This window comes from Phasianus colchicus, chromosome 4, assembly GCF_987193195.1.
Source record: "Phasianus colchicus chromosome 4, bPhaCol1.hap1.1, whole genome shotgun sequence".
Lineage (NCBI taxonomy): Eukaryota > Metazoa > Chordata > Aves > Galliformes > Phasianidae > Phasianus > Phasianus colchicus.
The window spans coordinates 14,911,322-14,931,247 of record NC_143439.1 but is presented as its reverse complement, the minus strand read 5'-3'; the positions used below and the strand labels follow the sequence as shown (position 1 = coordinate 14,931,247).

The window sequence follows — 19,926 nt, the reverse complement described above, 5'->3', positions numbered from 1 at the left end:
CTTACTAGGCCAAGTGACAGTTTCACCCACAGACAAAGGATGATGGGGTTGGGACTGGTCTCTGCAGTCTAATATCCTCTTGTGTGTGTGCCCTGGGGAGCTGCCAGACATCAGATGGAGGCAGGGTCACAGGGACAGGTAGCTTCAGTCACATCTCCATAGGAAGAGTATGACAAGTCCACTCAAGAAGAAGAGGAAGAGGAGGTAGGACTCCAGCTTTTCCTTTCCTCTTCTGGACTTCATGTTATCATCAAGTTTGGATGCCTTGATGTTTGCCAGCTCCTGAATCACCAGCAAAAACTGTCCTTTACAGACTGCAGAGGATGTAATTAACTGGTTCTAAAGCATTGCTTTTTTCTGGGAGGTGAATGAGGATCAAATTTGTCAAACAGATATCGGACATGAGACTCAAATTTAGGAATGTAAATCAAAATGGCTTTTATTTTCTCAATGAGGCTGGGCTCACACCTTCTGCTGCAGCTGTGGGTGCCCCCCTTACCAAGAAGTGGAGCCACTGTTATTAAAGTGCTAAACGTGCACTGCAGCAGTTAATCTTACAGACCAAAATGTGAAAAAATACTGGCTCTCTAAACAGTAATCTTTCTGTTCCTCATTCTGTGTTCACACAGCTCTTTTAATTAATCAATTAAAAAAAGAAATACTGATAATCAATTTCTCCATCTCAGACATGTGGTATTCATGCTTGTTGTCTGGCTCATGTATTTCCTCTTCAGAATATTGACAAAATTCACATTAGATAATATTTCTGAGGAGTTTTTGCATTCTCAACTTGACAGAGAGGGTTAAGTTTTGTGCTTTCTTGTTGGAAGTTTTTGTTGTTTTCTTTTTTTTTTTTTTTTTTTTCGCTTAAGTAAAATTAATTTGATCTTTGTAGCTCACTAGCTTTCTAATCTCCAAAGCTATATTATCACCAGCTTAAAATAAACTACATGCTGATTGATAGAGTGGCAGGGAAAAATTTTTCTCATCTGACTGGAAATGCATCGTTTGCCAGAAGTGAGCTTTATTTTTATTTATTTTTTATTTTTATTTTTGCCAGCCATTTCTTTCACTAACATTTTATTCCACTCGAATCGCTCAAATGTTAAGAGATTTGTTTTTGTACAGCTATGCGAGGTAATAGCTTACTACTGCTTTTCCTGTGTTAAAATGCTGCATGCGCAGAAGTGCTTGAACTGAATGTTTATGAATATATGTTCAACACCATGTATTTGATAACAAATTGCAAGTCAAACCCAGATATATGCAGAATAAAGCCTTCTGCCTGTTGCTAGTTCACGGTGTTATCGTTTATCTGCCTCACCACGTAGCATGCTTTGCAAATAAGATATTTCTGCAGCAGTCTACAGGCAGATCTTTACAGCTGGCTTTCCGTTGTGTTCTGATTCAGATCCGAGCTTTTAATGCAGCTCATTTTCTAGAATGTCCTTTATCACGAGGAGAAAGGGAGAGATGACTGCTTTGCATTTTTTAGATGAAATATGTTGTGGACTTTTACCGAGACTAAAGTCTCTTGATAACTGCCAAGCTTACGTAAAGCAGGAGGGAGGGAGGAGAAAGCTTGATATTAAATACAGTAGATAAAACTACACATAACCTTTGAAAAGGAAGAACTGTGTAACACCTAAAATATTATATTTAAACAGATTACCTTTTATATTTGATGTTAGTGAAATGAACCAATTTTTGAATTTAAGCCTGATGAGATATATGACTTCACAACAGGAGTGAGAAATATTTTCATTACATCCAGGTAGAAAATTGATTTTTACTTAATGTGAAAGGTGATGTGTAGTATTTCTTTAAATCTGTAGTAGGAAACAGAATGCATCTCCTCATGCTGTACAAAAATCAATTTACCAAAGCAGAAGTGTATTCTAGACTGTGAAACAGAGTGGAAACAAAGCAGTTCTGGAGATAGCACTTTGTACTGACTGCAGTAAGTTTAATTCTAAATTTGTAGAGGAAAGTCTTTGTTCCACCTCGATTTTAAGCATTAAAATAAAATAAAATAAATTTAAAAAAAAAAGTGGAAAATGTACAGCAAAAAATAATAGGAAAAGAAAAATAATTATATTTTGAATTAGAAATAAAAAGGATGAGAAAAGAAAATGCTGAGGAAAAAGAGGAAAAAAAGAGGAAAATGGATATGTCTGTACCCTACTATGCACTCTAAAATCTGTATAGAATCTACTGAATAAAGAAGAAAGTTGCTGGAAGAGATACTGGCACGCTGACATTCATTCCTCTGCATGTACTAAGAATTCATTCTGCGTTGTGTACTAAGAACTGCTCCAGCTCCCATCAGAATTTTTGCTTCCTTACACGTGGCTCTTCATATTCAGGAAAGCCATCAGATCAACCCTAATCATATCATAGGATATGATATCACTGCTCATCATACAAATTGACTTCATGTAAGTTTTGTTGGAGTAATTTGGGTGGTTTTCTGTCTGTGTGTATAGACAGCTTCCCAGGTTACAATCTGTGCTGGTTCAGTGAAAGCCAAAGTATGCCTTTCTGACAGCTCAGTCAGGTGAACTGCTACATCTCTGAGGTAGAAGAAAAAATGTTTTGAGAGAGATTGAAAAATGTTGCATTTAATCTTTTCAACAAGAAGCCATCAATCCATTGCCTTTGGGGAGACACTGAGAAAACTTCAGAGTAACAGAAGATGATTTACATTTCATAGCTTAAATACAAGAGCAGAGAAAATAGGCCATTATAGCGATGAAACTACCTTCATTGTTACCTGATCTACAAAAACAATATCTTCTAAGAGGATTGAAGGCTGATAAGTAATCTGTAGCTACATCATTCAGCTACTCTTTTTTACAAATGAAAGCCTTCACATAAAATTTAAACCTATCTTTTCACCATGACTATTTAGATATTACAAAAAAAAAACCTAATTCATAGCAGTGGGGTTACAGAATGAAATATCTTTTTGGTCAGTGCTTTGCTGGTTACAGTTATCAGGTCTCACTGCAACAAGATTTCTTATCTTATATCTTATCTTAGAGTTTTTACACTGAGAAGCAGGTTGTATGTGGATATTATTTTTATACATGTATGGATGTGCAAAAACACAATCACTAGGCTGAACAAGTTACTGCCACTGGAATATCAAAAGATCAGGAGTTTCACTGTACTGGTATGAGATATCTGTTTTGCTTAAACTTTACCCTTTTAATATTGTATTCCATTTTTTTTTCCCTGCCTGTTTCATTGACTGCACTTATTTTAAACCTGTATAAAATCTGAATTTATGTATTGATTTCTAATTTAAGTTCTCTTGCTGAAAGTGAAGCCCATACAAACCTATAGAGGACTTAAATTCATATGATATAACAATGGCAGAATTGTAGAAAAATATGACTACCTGATGCTGTGTTTTTTTTTAATTACTATTAAAAAGGTAATAGAACTTGCTGAAATGAACATTTCAATTGTTATTGAACAAATCTATTCTTTATCTGTAGTATTTTTCTTAAGACAATAGTAATTTCATGGACACAGCTGTTGGTAACATTAAAAGGGTAAATTAGGTGGGTATATAACAGTATTGTGTCTGTAAACTTGTTTCTGCACTTGTGCTTCCATTAATGAGAATTGTCTACTAGTGTCACTTAGGGTAGATGCATCTTTATGGATCATTCCTCTCTCTTCTGGCCAGGGAATCACACAGTGCATTGTTTCCCAGCATCACTGTCAGACTTGAAGGATCTCCTTCCCTGAGAATATATCTACCTCGCAGTGTGGGTGCTGTCACTTCTGCCCGTGCAGACTTTGAAACGAGAAGACTGAGGTTTGCATGTGGGAAAATTTTGGCTAGGTTGATTATGTTCCAGTTCAGGTTGGGAATCTCTGTGCTTGATAGCACTGAAGCAGGATGTATTCAGTACTGTGAGAACATGGCAATGGTGCAAAGTCCAGTCTGGAGTGAGTTTTTTCAGTTCATCCAGGCACAAGTATTTTTACAATTTTTTTGCTAATATTTTATAAATGTGATGACATATATGCAGTCTTACACTTGACTCTGACTAGAACTGAGAAGGCTCATTTGCTCATGCTTTATGTTCTTCCTTGTCTTTCAAAATTACTGTTAACTTGTGATTAACATTGTTTTCTGCGTTATATAGTTGCTGTTTAGACTGGAAGAACCAACACAAATGATGTCTCTTAAATTGTAATTTACAGTGTGCTAGGAAAAGCTTTTAAAAACTTCTGTCTGATGTTGACTTGCATCTTCATCTCTGAAATATTTCAGATTATCCATCCTCCTGTGTGTCCTTATTTCAGAAAAGCTCTATTTTTTTTAACATCACTCTTCCCTTTGAAATGTAGTCTTTGAATACCAATGAACAAAATAATGTTTTTGATTGACAGCTGTAATTTAAAAAAAAAAAACACCTCTCTTTCAGGGAATTGTTTGTAATGGCTTGGAATATTTGCTTTCTTATGATTCAGCACCATTTCCCACAAGTGATACAATATTTCTTAAGAGGTTTACCTTGTCAAACATTGTTAAAATATAAATAAAATAAACAAAATGGATTTGAAGCTACTGGGTACCAGTAATGGCTTGTTGTCTTAGATGTGAAACAAATATGAATTTTTCCTAAACTTTACCTAAACTGTAGATTTTTCTCAGGCTACACAAAATGACTGTTATATTCCTGTGCTGTTCACTACAGCTTCGTCTGGCTTTAAGTTTTGGAGTCAAGGGGCAGCAAGTGATACCTATGGATTTCATGTTAAGAAGTTGTTCATAAATTATGGATGAAGTGGGACAGTTATTAGTATTTAAAGACAATTCTTGAAGATGAATATTAATAGGTGTAAAAACCTGAAGGAATTCCAAACAAAACCTTTTTGAAATAGGCCAACTAAACAAAGTTTGCATGATTCAATAAATAATGCTACTGATACTGAAATGGTGGATTAATGATGTATACACAGATATGGGCCATATCCTGATATCCTGCCTGTTATTTATACAGAGAAATGGATCCTCATAGCACAACTCCTTGACTGTTCAGTGAGTCTTCAGAGTTCATTTTCCAAGTAGTGATTTCTACGCAAGCAACTTGAGTGAAACCTTTGCACCATTAACTTAGATTGTTTGCTTTAATCTTGGTCTGAGGCAGATCTATGTAAGAGAGAGAGATGCCCTTGAACAGGGATGGCCTAGAAATAACCAAAACCAGGTAAGCATGGATTGTTGGCAACTCAGTTGTTAGAGCTGTTATGTCCAGTAGAAGAGATCAGTGTAATGTCCACTCTCAAAAGATTGTGTAAACTTGTTTACATTTTACAGATGATAATTTTTTTTCAAGTTTTAAAACATTTTTAAAATTTTTCATTTCTAAGGAATAGCAAAATGTAAATATTGCCAATGGAATTAATATGCAAACTCTTAAATAAGGTCAGTGCAAAGTGAGAGAGAATACAGAAGTAATTAATGGACTTGAGAAATGCAAGTATAGTTGGGCCTGCTAATCATTTCTCCTACTCTTGCTATTCTTTCCCTTCTGAGGTTGTGCCATCCTGCCTGTCCAAGCTTTGTCTAGATATTTTGACCTTCTCCTTGGTTTGCGTGCATGTTCTGCAAAATATGAAACTGTTCTCATTTTACACAGAGTATTAGTGTGAAGACTTCTCTTATGCTCTTTTTTTAGGGCTATTTGATTGTACTGCCCTTCTAGAAGATGTGCTAGAGATCTATGTGCTACTGGGTAAGGATTTTGTGAATTTTTGATGAAATTCCTGAGTCAACCCATTATTTCTAAACCTTAGAGAAAGAAGTGTAACATTGTTTTAGAATAATTCTGGTTTTGTGAGTTCTCAAAGATTATTTGTTTCAGATAATTTATTCCTACTTACACAAGCTAATTCTTTTTATTTTTGGTGAATTGAGCACAGTATGCTAGAGATCTGATATGCAGAGACTGAAACAGTAATTACAGAGTCACTGTGCGGAGCCTTGTGATATGATGCCCTTACTGTGAAGCATTCTGTTTTGTCAATAAGCTTACATCAATACTTGGCAGGTCATTTCTGCAATTTTAATATTTCAGAATATAAACTAGACAAAGTCAGTAATACCAAATAGGAGCTGCTTTGCATCTGAAATTGACAAATCCTATTTTGAAAGCATGCATGAACATGAGGATCAAACCTAGATTTTAACATTTACATTTTTTTTGCAATTGGAAAGTGTCTGATCCACTTCTAATTTACCTGTTGTTAATTTCCTGAATCTTTCCTAATCCCTTGCAGCTGAGATGTCCTCATCATTGGAGAAGCAATTAACAAAATCCCTGACTTGAGTCTATGAAGCATCTGTTAAGGAAGTATAAAAGGTTAACTTAAATCCCAGCACACAGTTGTCAGACTAGAACAAATCAGCATGGAGAATTACCTGGAGGCACCACAAGGTTAAGGTGGAGCATATGTGTGGTAAAAAGGTTGTTTATGACTAGCAGAATTAATTTTCCAGGATGAGAAGGTCAGACATGCAGAAATGAAGGCTGTCTGTGATGAGCAGAGGCTGTTTTAGGCTCTGGATTTCACCTGGCAAACACCAAGGTATATTTCATTGGTGTATCCAAACTCAAAACACTTAAGGTTGTGATTTCAAAAGTGCCAATAAATGTCTTCTTTGTACCAGGTTCAGTGGATTAATCATAGTGATTCTAAAGACAGTTATTTCTTGTTTCCTTACCTAACAGTATAAACTCTTTTAACCCTTCAAAATGGAGTATTTCTGTCTGTGTCGTGTAAATGCAGGATGTTTTTGTATCAACATGACATGCACTTACTGTCTAATTCAAGCATCCAAATATAGTAGGCTCTATAGTATTTGTTGTAACTGAAAGTGTATTTGTTAAATTAATCGAGTATATAAATGTATGATAATTGTAAAAAGCTGGAAATGTTCAGATTGGATATTCATATGATATAAATTAGCATTATTCTTCTATTGCTACTATTGATTAAGGTAGATATATACTACCACTTACTCACTCCCAGCTTTTCTATGGTAAAGCTTGATTCCAAGACACTTGGTTGATATCCAAAGGATGTGTACTAGTGTGTAATTTTGTCTAAACTGTGCTCTACATTTGTAATATGTTGTACTTAACATTGGCATATATATTTTTTTAAAGAGTAAGCACTCACGCATTAGCTTATATGTTCTAGCAGAGTTGAAGCTGGCACAACGAAAAAGTGAACTTCCTGGAAATAATTCAGAAAAAAAAGCTACTAAAGAGACTGGAGATTGATGGGAACAATTAATGGAAAAGGAATAAATGGTCTGGTTGTACCCTTCTCATGCAGGCAAAATTGAACAGAAGATTATTTATTTGATTTTGGAGGAGTGAGGGACAACAGCCAAGAAAGGAGATGCAGCAGTCAGGGAAAAAGTTACTGAAGGGATATGATAAATGTCTCATATGCTTGAATACAGAAAAAATTTAAAATGTGGTTCAGAGCAACGTAATTAAAGTAAAAGGTTAAATTCACTACAGAAAAACTAAGTATAAAAATTAGATGAATAGAAAAAAAAAAAAAGAGAGAGAAAAAATTTCCATGACAATAAAATTAATTAGAATGTGGAATGGAATGGCAGCCCTAAAAAAGCTACAGAGAATCCATTGCTCGATAATTAAAAGTGTAACTGTACCAATTATTAAACAATGTGAAGCAGAGGAAAGGCAAGCATTTGAAAGAATGGAGTAATGAACCATGGATGTTCTTATCTCTGATCTATGTGTGCACGTATGATTAAGGTGACACTTGAAAAAGATATGTCATGCTCATGGAGTTGTTGCCTGGAAAATGATACGTTTGACTTCAAAACTTAAGTTGAAACTTAAGACTTTATTCTCATCCTAATTCTGCTACTTCTTTTTTTGTTTGTTTGTTTGTTTGCTTTTGTTCACATTTAAGGTGCTTAATGCAATTCGAGACAGATTTTCAGTGTACTTTTCAGTAAGAATGTATGTTCCATTTGGGAACACTTCTACAAACTCATGGTCCCAGACACTTACAGTCTTTCCTTGCTAAGTACTAGGGTACCAACAGTGAAGTACTCAAACCTGTTTTGTACAAAATTAATTTTGTTGAGTGCAAATCCTATGGCTTAAATTTGGAAGTTGATTTTGGTTGGGAACCTACTGACATTACGGTTCCTGTGCAAGCAGAGAATGTTTCAAGTGTTCTTGCTGTTTATATGCCTTTTTGACAAGCATCCCTAACGACATGACAAATGCATGTCTCATTCCTCAAGCAGTTACCTTTGATGTACAGACGAAGTAAACTAACAAATATACTTTATCATCTTTCACAGTTGGTTCAAAATCCCTTGCCATCACTCTTGTACACTTAGCAAAGGCTGAGGACTTAACCTGTACTGAAAAAATGTACCAAGCCACTGGAAACAGCATGTTTATTTATTACCATACTACGTGGCCTAGTGAACTTTTAGATCAAGATTACTTTCTCTTCCCTACTAAGAATTACAAGTGATCCAAACTTGAAATATTTCAAGTGAGAAGTTTGGATATTATTTTTCCTGTGGTGTGGTTTTTCCCTTTGTTTTAATGTATCATTGATTTCATTTTTACCATTCACCCCAAACCATTACAAAAAGTATACTTTATGACTTGGTTATGAAAGACGAGATGTTTACTTTCATTACTCTACATTGTATTTAGTTCATTATATAAACCTTTGACAACTGCTAGGACTTCTTGGACATTACCCTTCCTTTTATGTACTGCATTAGAAAGCTCTGCTGCAGAGTGCAAATTCCCCTTTTGGGACTACTAAAGGAATGTTAGCACCAACAATGAAGTAACTGGTTATTAGATTTGCATATCAACTGATGTGTTTGGGGGATTTATTATTTTGTTACTTCCTCCTCCTTCTTCCTGAAGGTTAACGCTCTGGTTAGAAAACCTTGTTTACTACTGATAATATGTCCCATGATTGATTGAGTCACCTTATCAACATTTGATTTGCTTTTTCTTTAGGGAATAGCTGCCTTTTAGAAATAAGTTATGGGGAAATATCAGAAGAAATAAAGCAAAACTCTATGTTTAACTTCCTGTTTGAGACTGGTTAAAAATGCCCTATTTGTGTTTTGTCTTTATTGCTTCTATGAGTAACAATATTATTTTTGTGAGTATCTCTAGTGCAGATTTTCAGCCAGTAACTTGTCTATTGCTATTTGAACTCTCACATTTTCTTGTCTTAATGTCAAAAGTTGGCCACTTCCATAAATTTGTCACATGCTAGACAAGAAATTATATTTTGGAATCAAGACTTAGTTTTGATGTTTAAAAACAGCTTGCTTTAAAGCTTGTTTGCCCTAGCCTATGAAGAACTCAGTTTTAATGCTGTCATTTTGGGGGAGTTGTATTTCATTTCATTTCACTTTGCACCTTCTACAGATCTATCTTTTCTTCACATGAACTCAGTGTGTACTGTGTATGCTACTTTAGTTACATCATCTTTTACAATGGTTTTAGAAACAGCTGTTAAATTTGTAGAAGTTTACCTATGCCCTTTGAAGGAGGGAAAAGTCTCCAATAATCAACCTCCCTTTGCATTACAATAAGTAACTAGAAATATTGTCATTTCCCAAGTAGGAGAGAAGACAAAAAAAATACTGAAAAAGAAATTTAATCAACAGCTTTGAAAGATAACTGGACTGTGTCTAAACAACCTAGCTGAAAATTCATGCTTTGATATCGTTTTTTCAAAATCTTATCTAATCAGTGTTGATTATTCTTATCCATACAAAAATAAACAAACTAATATATTTCTTATTTTCTGAGGTTCTATGTTAAGCTTGCTCTTTTCAGTTGAATCTTGATATGTATGTTTTTATGATTATTATCATGTGCATACTTTATTATTCATAACAAATCGCTGAGTGGTAAGCACCTACAAAGAACAGCTGTACCTCCTTTTTAGAATACTGGTCTCATACCTACTATTTCAAGTGATGTCAGGACGTATAGCTTAGTAGTTGATTATATTTTTGTTTACTCTCTCTGCCATGCTAAGAACATCTGTTATAAATAGTTTGACAAAGAAAATGTCAAGAAGTGAAATACTGTGAGAATTAAAATTGACACTGTCTTTCATCAATGTTGAGACTGTCAGAACTTGTACAAGGCAGACCTAACTATCCACAGCAGGCAATCTGGTGCCAGCTTGCTGTTAAATAACCAACATTTAACAAGGAATAGTGTGTAAATGTACCGTGTGGTTTAAAACACTGTGTTAAGCATCATTAAAACTGAGTCCCCTTAGAGCCTTATTAAAAAAAAAAAAGTCCTTTCTCTCTCTGTAATAAAACATTTTCTCTCTGACTGTTTCAATTAAGTCTCTAACAATACAAACAAAATGCCTCCTAATTCAGTACCACACTGGAGAACTACTGTTACTGTCAAGTTACAAAAGCAGGTGGAAAAAAAATAACTATCTTTATAGAACAGTGTATAATCAGTAAATGAGAAACACCAGGTGGCCATGTTTCCTTGGTTTTCTCAAGTCCACCAGCCCTGTTAAGATTTGTATTGGTAAATATTTCAGTGTCTACGTTTTACTTGACCATCTGTGGTTAAACTGTAATCCCCCTAACTCATGGGCATCAAGGTTTTAGGATTTGCAGGAACCAATATGCTGAGCAAATCCCTGCCTAAGCTGATTGATTAACGTTCAATTGCAAACTGATGGTGTGGGGTAGTTTTTTATTTGGAGGGAAGGTGTGAATAAAAGCATATATGTTTGGACAGAGCGCTACCATTTTGTTTGGGAAGAAATATGTCATTCCTAACATTGTTTAGTGCTTCATAAAAGTAAATATATTTTTAATATAATCTTATAGCACATTATCTGTGCCCATGTGAAGTCCCACAGACTTCCTTATGGTTGGTGAAGCTTACAGCACCGGAGCCTTCATAACTGGATATAGTGGCCAAAATGAATATGCCCAGGGATTAATTATAAGACAAAAGGGAAATTGCAACTGCATGCTAAAAACTTAGAAGCACTAAGACACAACTCCTTCAGACGCTTCAAATACTAATGAAAGAAACCTAGAAATGGTCAGTAAATATTAGGTATTACATGTAAAACATCTGTAGACGTGATTTGATGTGCCTGCAAAACGAACATACTGGACATAAGCAAAGAAGTGTTTTCTTATAGTAGAAATGAAAAATAAAAGTTTTGAATGAGATTAAACTGCCAACTATAAATGCTTGCAGAATGGAGCGGAAGGTTGTAATGTTATGTTCAAATTATGGTTGGTTTTGATTTATTTTGAATTACATACATTGCAAATGAATTTTCTTTTCTAAGCAGGCAAGCATGGTAACTACTGATTTTTTGGCTTTTAAAACAGAATACCCCAAAAGATAGCTTTGTATATGAACTCCTAAGGATCCATCCAAGATGTTTCTGTGAGATCCAGCCCAGCTGTTATAATAATAATCAATGATGAGACTCTTGAAGAAGATTAAATGTGAATGACTTGTAAAAGAATTTGGTATTACTGACCAGCAATGGTGATGATCATTGAACTGACTAAGCCCTGCTTTTTGACATTAGGGGTTTCTGCATTCCCTGTGGGTGACATGATACTTCTAAAGGATCTGCCTACTGAGTCATTGGTGCCTCTTTCATTTGCTGGATCCTCCATAAAGTGTCTCCTAAGATAATACCTTTTCTGTTTTGATCAGGAGACATACAGCTTAATGTAATCAGCATTTTAAGTCTTGCTATGCCACATTTGCAGACTTTTTACATTCTGGGAGAAAGAACATGTAAAAATTTTTAATATATAATGGCAGATCTTCTCAAAGTAAGGTGTTAAAAGCTCCAAAAAATGGTATTTGATTCAGCATAGATTTTTGTGTATGTGATGTTTTGCATTTTTACAGTATAACAGTATTCAATGACACCAAGTTAAAACAGTTTGGTGATGTTGTGAATTGGTGATTGTATTATGTGTACATTTTGATGACTATTTGTCTTCGTTATGAAAATAAAGATGCTTAGATTACTTTTTAGAATTTTTAAGTGCACATCATTTTCATCTTAGGCAGTGTAGCGTAAGTTTAATTATTGCTTTGCTGAAGTCTTTGCTTGTGTCTCTTAAAATGCAAATAATATTATGGAGAGAATGAATGGCATCATATACCCACAACAGATTTCATTGCGGACTATAGCAAGTGTTTTAGATCATGTTATTAAAAGCTGAAAATGTATTGATTTCTTGTGGTCTCAGTAGGGCAATACATTTTCTCCTGTTCTAAGTAAAAATAAACCAATACATGAGTGCATTAATGGTGCTATTACTGAGTAGTAGCAGTATGTTTCTTAATGTCTCAGGCCTCAATCATGCAATCACTTACTCACATGTTTTACTATAGGCAGTTTCACAGACCCATTATACTCAATTGGATTATTTGTCTCAGAAATGAATTCAGACTACATTCAAGTCACACATTCACTTCTAAGTGAATGTGAATTTGCTGTGCATTATGTAAGCCTAAGCTGGAGAAAGATATTTTGAGCCATTGAGAGTAGTGCAATTTACTATACAGTTCCATATTTCCAGTGAACTTTTGACTGTATTCATTATTAAGATGATTTATATTTTATCTTTTGCAGCAAGATGAGTAACATATTCCAGTGCTGCCAGGTCACAGCATAGGTAAGAGTTGGTAGTTTCTTCTAGTAGTCAGCTGTAGCCACATATTTCACTCCTTTTAGTCCTCGTTCCCTCCATATGTGACCTTGTCTAGTTTTCCTTGTGAAAAGGATGATGTATCCTTTGGGTTTTTATAATGGGCCAGATAGCATTTCTTTGGCACTAAGGATAAGTCATGAAACATCTCCAAGAGACACCGAAGACAATTGAGATGATTATTTTTATGTGTTTATTTAAATGTCATTTGAAATCTTTCAGTACATGTGGAAAGAAAATGCATACAGAAATAATCTATTTTCAGTTCTAAGACATTTTAGTAAGCTATAGAAAAATGACCTGATTCTTGTCACTGACAGGTATCAGAACACGATATGGTTTAGATAATAAGAGTTATGTAAGAAGGCTGTAGCTTTTTTTTAATACCTTTGTACCCAACTTGGATGTATGCACCAGAGGGATTGCAGTGCAGATGTTGTAATGGTTTTTGATTTATTAGGAAGTTTTGGTCAGTGTGAAGGCCAGACCCAAATCTACATCCATATTTCTTTCTGGAGAACTTGTCTAGAAGCCCCAAGATCAGGAGGTAGAGATCAGAGATAGGAAGAATGACTAGCTGCATAAGATATATTCCTTCCTACTTCAGGTCATGACCAGATAGTCTATTGACTTACAAGTGTTTCTGTTTGACTCTAACCTACCAGACTTATTGGAACTCTCCCACTGTGCAAGAATTGGAACCTAAATCCCATACCATAGCTCTGGATGCCAGGTGGCATTTTGCCAATGTTATTACATGAGGAAAAAAAATAAATCACCTTTAGATTCCAGAGTTGTCAGAAAAAGCTGTGCCTCTCAGCATGAGAGTCAGCTGGTGAGACAGATTTGTACTCCCTACTCTGAAGTCTTGAACATAATAAATATGTGTTGTGTGCTCAGGCTGTGGAAAGGAGATGACCTTCTCCATTCAGATGTAGGAGGAAAAGGCATGGAGGGGAAAGAAGGGAAAGAGTTTGTCATACTGAGCATTCCCTTATCCTCACTAAGAGATCTTTGTGGCTCTGCTGTTGCCTCTGTAGTTCCAAACCATCACGTTTGCATCACAGCTAGTGAACTAACCACAGAGGAAATTCATACATATATATGAATACATACTCATTTCAGGTAGACTTGTATCTGAAAAGATGACATAAGAGCAAATGTGCTTTTGAGACTCAAACACTCTCAGCTCTGCTTTTGATTGTCTGCATGATCCACAAAAAATAAGACACAGCTTAATTTTTTGCAGATAGAATAGTGATAAACTAAAATAGTATCAGTTCTGGCTATCCACATGATCTTACTGAGCCTCCTCCATCCATAAGTAGAGGTATAATAGGTGTAAAAATCATCTGGTCTGTTAAAGGGACATCTTTGGTTGAATTTTTGCATTTCTGTGTTCATTAATTGTTCTAAGCTTTGCCATACATGTCATTAACAACCAGCAGAAGATTTCACCTGTTATTTTTCTAATCCTGATGAGCAGTGATAGACAAGTAGGAGTGTGCATATGTCTCACATTATTCCAGTTCTCTTGCCTGCAGGAAGTACAGTATAAGCTATGAACAATGAGTCAATGCAGAAGTGACATTCAGGGCCTATATTTACTGATGTTTCTTTTCAGGTATTAAAAAAGATCTTACAGGAAATGTGTTTTTAAGGGATTCTTTCAGTGTTAATAATAATAAAATGGTATATTTTACTTAATAAATCTAAGGCCCCAGTTCCTCAAACTGATCTGTGTATTTGGACTTTTATGTCCTGTTAAGGTTAATAGCAGCTATGCTCAGATTTCAGGTTCTGTGTATATAATTTTGGAAGAAAGTACATAATTTAAATCAGTAATAATCAGTAAATAATTTAAATCAGTAATACAGAGTAGCTCATATTTCAGCATTAGACATGGTATGAGAAATAAAAATGATTTCTGAATAAACGTATGAAAAAATGTGATCATAAACAATGTGGAAAGACTTCCAAAACTCTCAGAACCTTGGATTTCCAATAAGTTTTTTAGTTGCTTAATAGATTACTTCTATTGGTAATGTGCACAGTGGGTCTCCTAAGAATGTAGAGCAAAGTAACAAACAGGCTGACGAAATGATATATAGGTGCTTGAGTGACAGCATACTAACGGACTGTAGGGAAATAAATAATACTAGATAATTAGCAGATTGATTTAATTACCAGGTTTGTAGAAGAGCTGCAGAGATATCTTAAATATTCCACTTGCATAGCCTCTATCTTACACGTGTAACAATATTAATCAGGGAGAGGTTATTGTGAATGTTAAATGGTGACAGCTCCAGCTCAAGACTCTCAGTAGGACACACAAATCCTTCTCTCCAGATGCTTATTTATTGATTGACTGAGGACATTTCAGAAGTGCTCCTCCTCTGCTGCATCTGCCAGATGTTCAACAAAAAACTACATCTTGACAGAAAATTTCTTACGAGCTCCTTACCAACACAGTAGTTGTTCATATCCAGTGCAAGACAATTCCCTTAATTGAATTATTTTGTGTATAAATATATGTTATTTTCATGGAAGCAACGCTCATTTTGTTAGCTCATCTTATGTGTATCTATTTAAGTGCAGTAGTGCAGGTATGGAACATGTTTGTGAAGGGAATGCCTCAGTTGTGCTATGGCTTGTGTTATGCCTCAGGGTGTGAGAACTGGCATTCTTTTAGATAAATCTCACCTGAAAGGCATTTCAACAATAGATCAGTTAAAGAGGACATTTAAAAAAAATGTCTCTGAAGACAAGAAAAATAACTGATAACTTTATAAACGAAATATTTAAGGAAAGACCAAATTTCTGTCAGAAAAACCATCCAAGTAAGGGGAAAGCTGAAACCATGAGCTGTGTAACATTTAAAGTGGGGGGCTTTTGTTTGTTTCTTTGTTTTGGCTTTAAAAAACAAAACACTTTTATTAATATTTCAGGAACATGAACTCAATTGGGAGTAGAAATAGAACCTTTGTATCTTTGTAGGATGAGAGACATTATTAACCACACTCATTCACATGTCAGAAGGACTTGTCACTAAACTGTCACGAGGAGTATAATCTTTTAGGAATGAAAGGTTACATAGCTTAAGTACTGGAATAGCTGAGTCACCTGAATGCCTTTTGAAATCTATTTTTAGAATGTAATATTTTAGTACAGGCTAATGTAACACTAAATCTTAGGCAGGAAATACAAAAGCTGACCAATAAGGTAGTATCTTCCAGAATTGCTGATTGGAACAAATTTTGACCAAATGTGATGAATACAAGTGAAGCATTCTTCTCTTCCCTGGAGAGAGAAAATTATGGTCTTTTTTGTTTAAAAAAATACCACAAACAGCAGACATTTTCTTTTACAGCAATTAGTGATGATGCAGGGAGTGAACTGCTAAGTATTCATGACTAATCTGGATAGACAGGGCTGTCCCTTGCTAATCACAATGAATATTGGCCTGTCCATAAAGAGCAAGGAGTGATAATATCAAAGAGAACAGTCAGCTATTACCAGGGCAAACTTTTGGTCATGAGCTTCTGCAGATGATAATGTGAAAAGACAGAGATGAAATTAAAAGCAGCGTTAACTACCCAGGAGGCAGAAAAACTCCAGTTATTTGTGTATATTGAACTGCATCGAGACGATCTTTTCCAGTTTTATTACATGCATTTTGAATGTACAAAATACTTGAAGTATCTTTATATTGTGGCAAGGTATCAAGTATTAGGCTCCAGCAACACACAGAATCATTAAACTCTGTGTAGATTTTTGTATTACTGGATAGTCATTGCTTTTGGTATAGAAAGAGGACTTTTTTTTTTTTTTTTTTTTTTTTTTTCAGAGCTGTGAGTTGGGAATGGTTATGCTTTTGGGCGCAGGATGGGTGTGAAATAATAATAAAAGTAATAAATTCCTAGAAGTAATTGTGATAACAACTCCTTTTCTTAGAGATATTATGAATATGCATGTATTTGTCTATAAATAAAGGTGCTTACCTGTGTCCATTATGTAGGCTAAGTGGGGCTACTCCCCCTGCATCCAGTGTATGTGCACAGCACTGAATAAACATACATGCTTTATAACTACTTCATGGTTATAGAATTTGATTCTGCAAGTCAAGTGAAATCTCTTACCCTTCTGCTCCTCTCAGCAGAATTTATCAAACATGCCATGTAGATGGGTGTCCACTGATAAGGGTTAATGTGTCTGTTATCTCTACCCTGTCTCCTTTTCAGAGACTCACTACTGTGAGTGCCCACACCAAGTAAGAAGAGCAGTGGCTCTCTACATCACCCTGTCAAAATCTGCAGAAGTGTTGCTAATTTGCTAATCATATTTTTATAAGGGTTTTACAAACTCTTCATTTCTGTGTCACACAAACCCATTCTGAAACTGTGGCAACTGTTGAGCATTTATCAATGTTTACAGGCTGTGGACATCATAAGACTAACAAAAACATCTTGATCTTTGCACAGATTTTCGGGGATCTGTTCTGGCTTAGGGAAGTAATTGGCTGTTTTCTCTGAGGGGAGGTTTCTGCAGGTATGAATTCTTGGAACATATCTACATTTACGGTTCCTATGGTGACAGATTCTCACGTAGACGGACTTGCCTTGGAAAAAAGAGGTAACTTAGGGCTTCTTGCCACAGTAGAAAACTACCAGTCTGACCTGTGCACTGAGCATTGCCTCCTGTGCTGAGCTTTGCACTACTAGCACAGCCACTGCTAGCAGAACCTCAGCTGGCTTGTGAATAGCTGGTTTAAGCATGTTTGTCAGGTGACTGCAGGGTGAATGAATCTTAAAGAGCAGCCTGTCTCCTAGCAGCAAATAGGTGATGAAAGAGTCCAAGGAGGAGCTATCAGTAGGTGGCTGCATGTTAAGTTATATATATTATAAGATATTGGTTTCTGTTAATGAGTAAAATCTTCCATAAACATTAGATCACCAGATTTAGGAGCAGGAGGAGTAAAAAGTTTCGTTTCAAGCTCCTTAAAATGTCCCATTTAAGGGTCAGGTAGAGGGATGGAAGAAGTTTGTGCAGTATGGAGGTGTGGGAAGAAAGGAGGACCTGATGAGAGAGAGGGCTGAAACATTACTCTGCTGCTTCTGAGAGTCTTCTTTCACTGAAATGTTTCTAGTAGCTCATCTATTGTAAACATCTTATTTCCATGTTCACTTCTCGTGTTCAAGGCAAATATATTTGCATGTGTTTGGCTCTCTCATAAGCTTAGGAAAGTGGTAAAATTTTCAAATGTTAACCAGTGACTGCAAAATCACAGCTGAAAGTTTACTTCTTACTCAGAATTTTTCTGTGGTGAATAAACTTCAGTAACCTCAGTCCTTCGTGTCCTTTATAATTTTATTCATTTTAAATACCCAAGCACTTTCATCTGTTGTAAATCACAAAGGTCATTATTTTTTAACAATGTAGCATTTCCTTCTCTAAATACTGACTTCTGCTACTGTGAGAAATTTCCCCAAGTGCCTAAACTAGATCATATTTGGCTTTCTTATTAGTGTGAATATGCGAAAATTTTGGGGGCGGGAGGCTGGTGGAATTGTTGAGGATTTGCAATGAATGATTCAAGTCACACAGATTGAGTGCTGTCAGGCTGCACATCCACATCCTTTATAGACCTCTAATAAAAACATGTTTCCGTTTTGTTATTGATTGTTAGTGGTGACTTGGACATCCAAACCCTCTTTCCTAGTCATCTTGTCCATGAAACAAAAGGAGTCTGAATTATACTGGAATTTTACTTCTGTTTGCTTTTGTCTCTGTCCCCAGCAATGGTAAGAGGCACAATAGGAGGAACTGGGGCTTTTCTCAGTTTTTGTGAAGATAAGCCAGTTCGTTTCCAAAGCTGGATATTTTCTGAAAAAACAGGTACTTCTGTTCTTTTAAGGAATGTGTAAAACTGCTTGAAGCTGTACTGTCAATATAGTTCGTGGGTCTATAGCGAGGCCTTTTGTCTTTTAAACACGCATACAAAATGTAGTGCTTAAATCTGGCCTCTCATGGGACCTTTTGCATTAACTTACCTCCATTAGATTGTGGTTAGCCTTGGGCCACTCTTAGTTTCCGATTTTTCATCTTTTTTTTTCTTGTTAAAGCAGAATAATAAATGTCTTCAAACTCTCTGCTCTCGGCCTCTATTAGTGCTGGAAAGAGTTATTATGCTAAAGGCTGTGACACTGTAATAATGAGGGGAAAATAGAAAGAAAATAGGTGAGAATCCAGGCTGCCAGACTCCAAAAGCACTCTCCTTTTATTCTGAAAATGCTACAGTAAATATCTGTGGGCTCTAGCAGGACATTTAGATAAGCAGGAACACAAAATCTGGCCCACACATGAAGGGCACTGTCCTTGTCTTTTTTCTTTTTATTTTTTTTTTGTAATCTGTCTTTCTCTGAAGCCATAAATTCATGTGACTTTTTTGTGAACACTACAATAATAATGTGAGCAGACAACCCATTTTTGGGCACGTTTTTGGAGAACAGTTGTTTTCTTAAATGAAGTTCATTAAAAGTGAGTGGCTTGCCAGGAGTTGTCTTGCTCTGGCAATCTCAAGCCATACACATGGAAAGCCAGGAGCACATCTGTAACATCTTTGACCCTTACCAGTTACTAAACCAGTGTAGCTTCTTCAGGCTATCTTACCCTTTCATTTTGATTTAAGCCTGTAATGTCACTGACATATGTCTACATATCATCTTGTATAAAGGAAAATATTTTAGAAGAAAAGATGTTAAGGGACTGTGTTCATGTTTCACTATAATGTTTATTTCTATCTAGCTTATGCATTTCATTTGAACAATAATGATAATCTTGGATTGGTCCTCAGATGCTTTACCTCTCCTCAGCACACGACTACTTCCACCCCCCTGAAAAAAAACACCCCAAAGCCTTTTTTATTTAATTGTTCTGAAAGTGATGGAAAGTCAATACTTCACAAACCAAACATCCAAAAGCATAGACTAGGGATGGGAAATGAGCCTGAATTAGCGTTCGACGGAGACTAACAGGTTGCCGCATATTGCTCCTTTTTTGTCGTATCCTTGGTGAAAAAGCTACTGTCTCCTGCTAGGTGGAAGTGTATCCACATAAATTCTAGCTTGCTTACA

At 35.7% G+C, this 19,926-nt stretch overlaps 1 long non-coding RNA gene across 2 annotated transcripts in view; it reads left to right on the top strand.

Moving 5' to 3' along the window:
• The window catches only part of LOC116226157 (uncharacterized), a 100,057-nt gene extending 87,457 nt beyond the window's left edge, over positions 1 to 12,600 (top strand). The window contains exons 13-16 of one of the 2 annotated variants that reach the window (XR_016465831.1): positions 3,698 to 3,829; positions 5,025 to 5,231; positions 5,703 to 5,759; positions 6,304 to 12,600. This is a non-coding gene — a long non-coding RNA (uncharacterized LOC116226157). The remainder of the gene's footprint in view (positions 1 to 3,697; positions 3,830 to 5,024; positions 5,232 to 5,702; positions 5,760 to 6,303) is intronic. The other variant, XR_016465832.1, reaches the window with a different exon arrangement.
• The last annotated feature ends 7,326 nt before the right edge of the window (positions 12,601 to 19,926 follow it).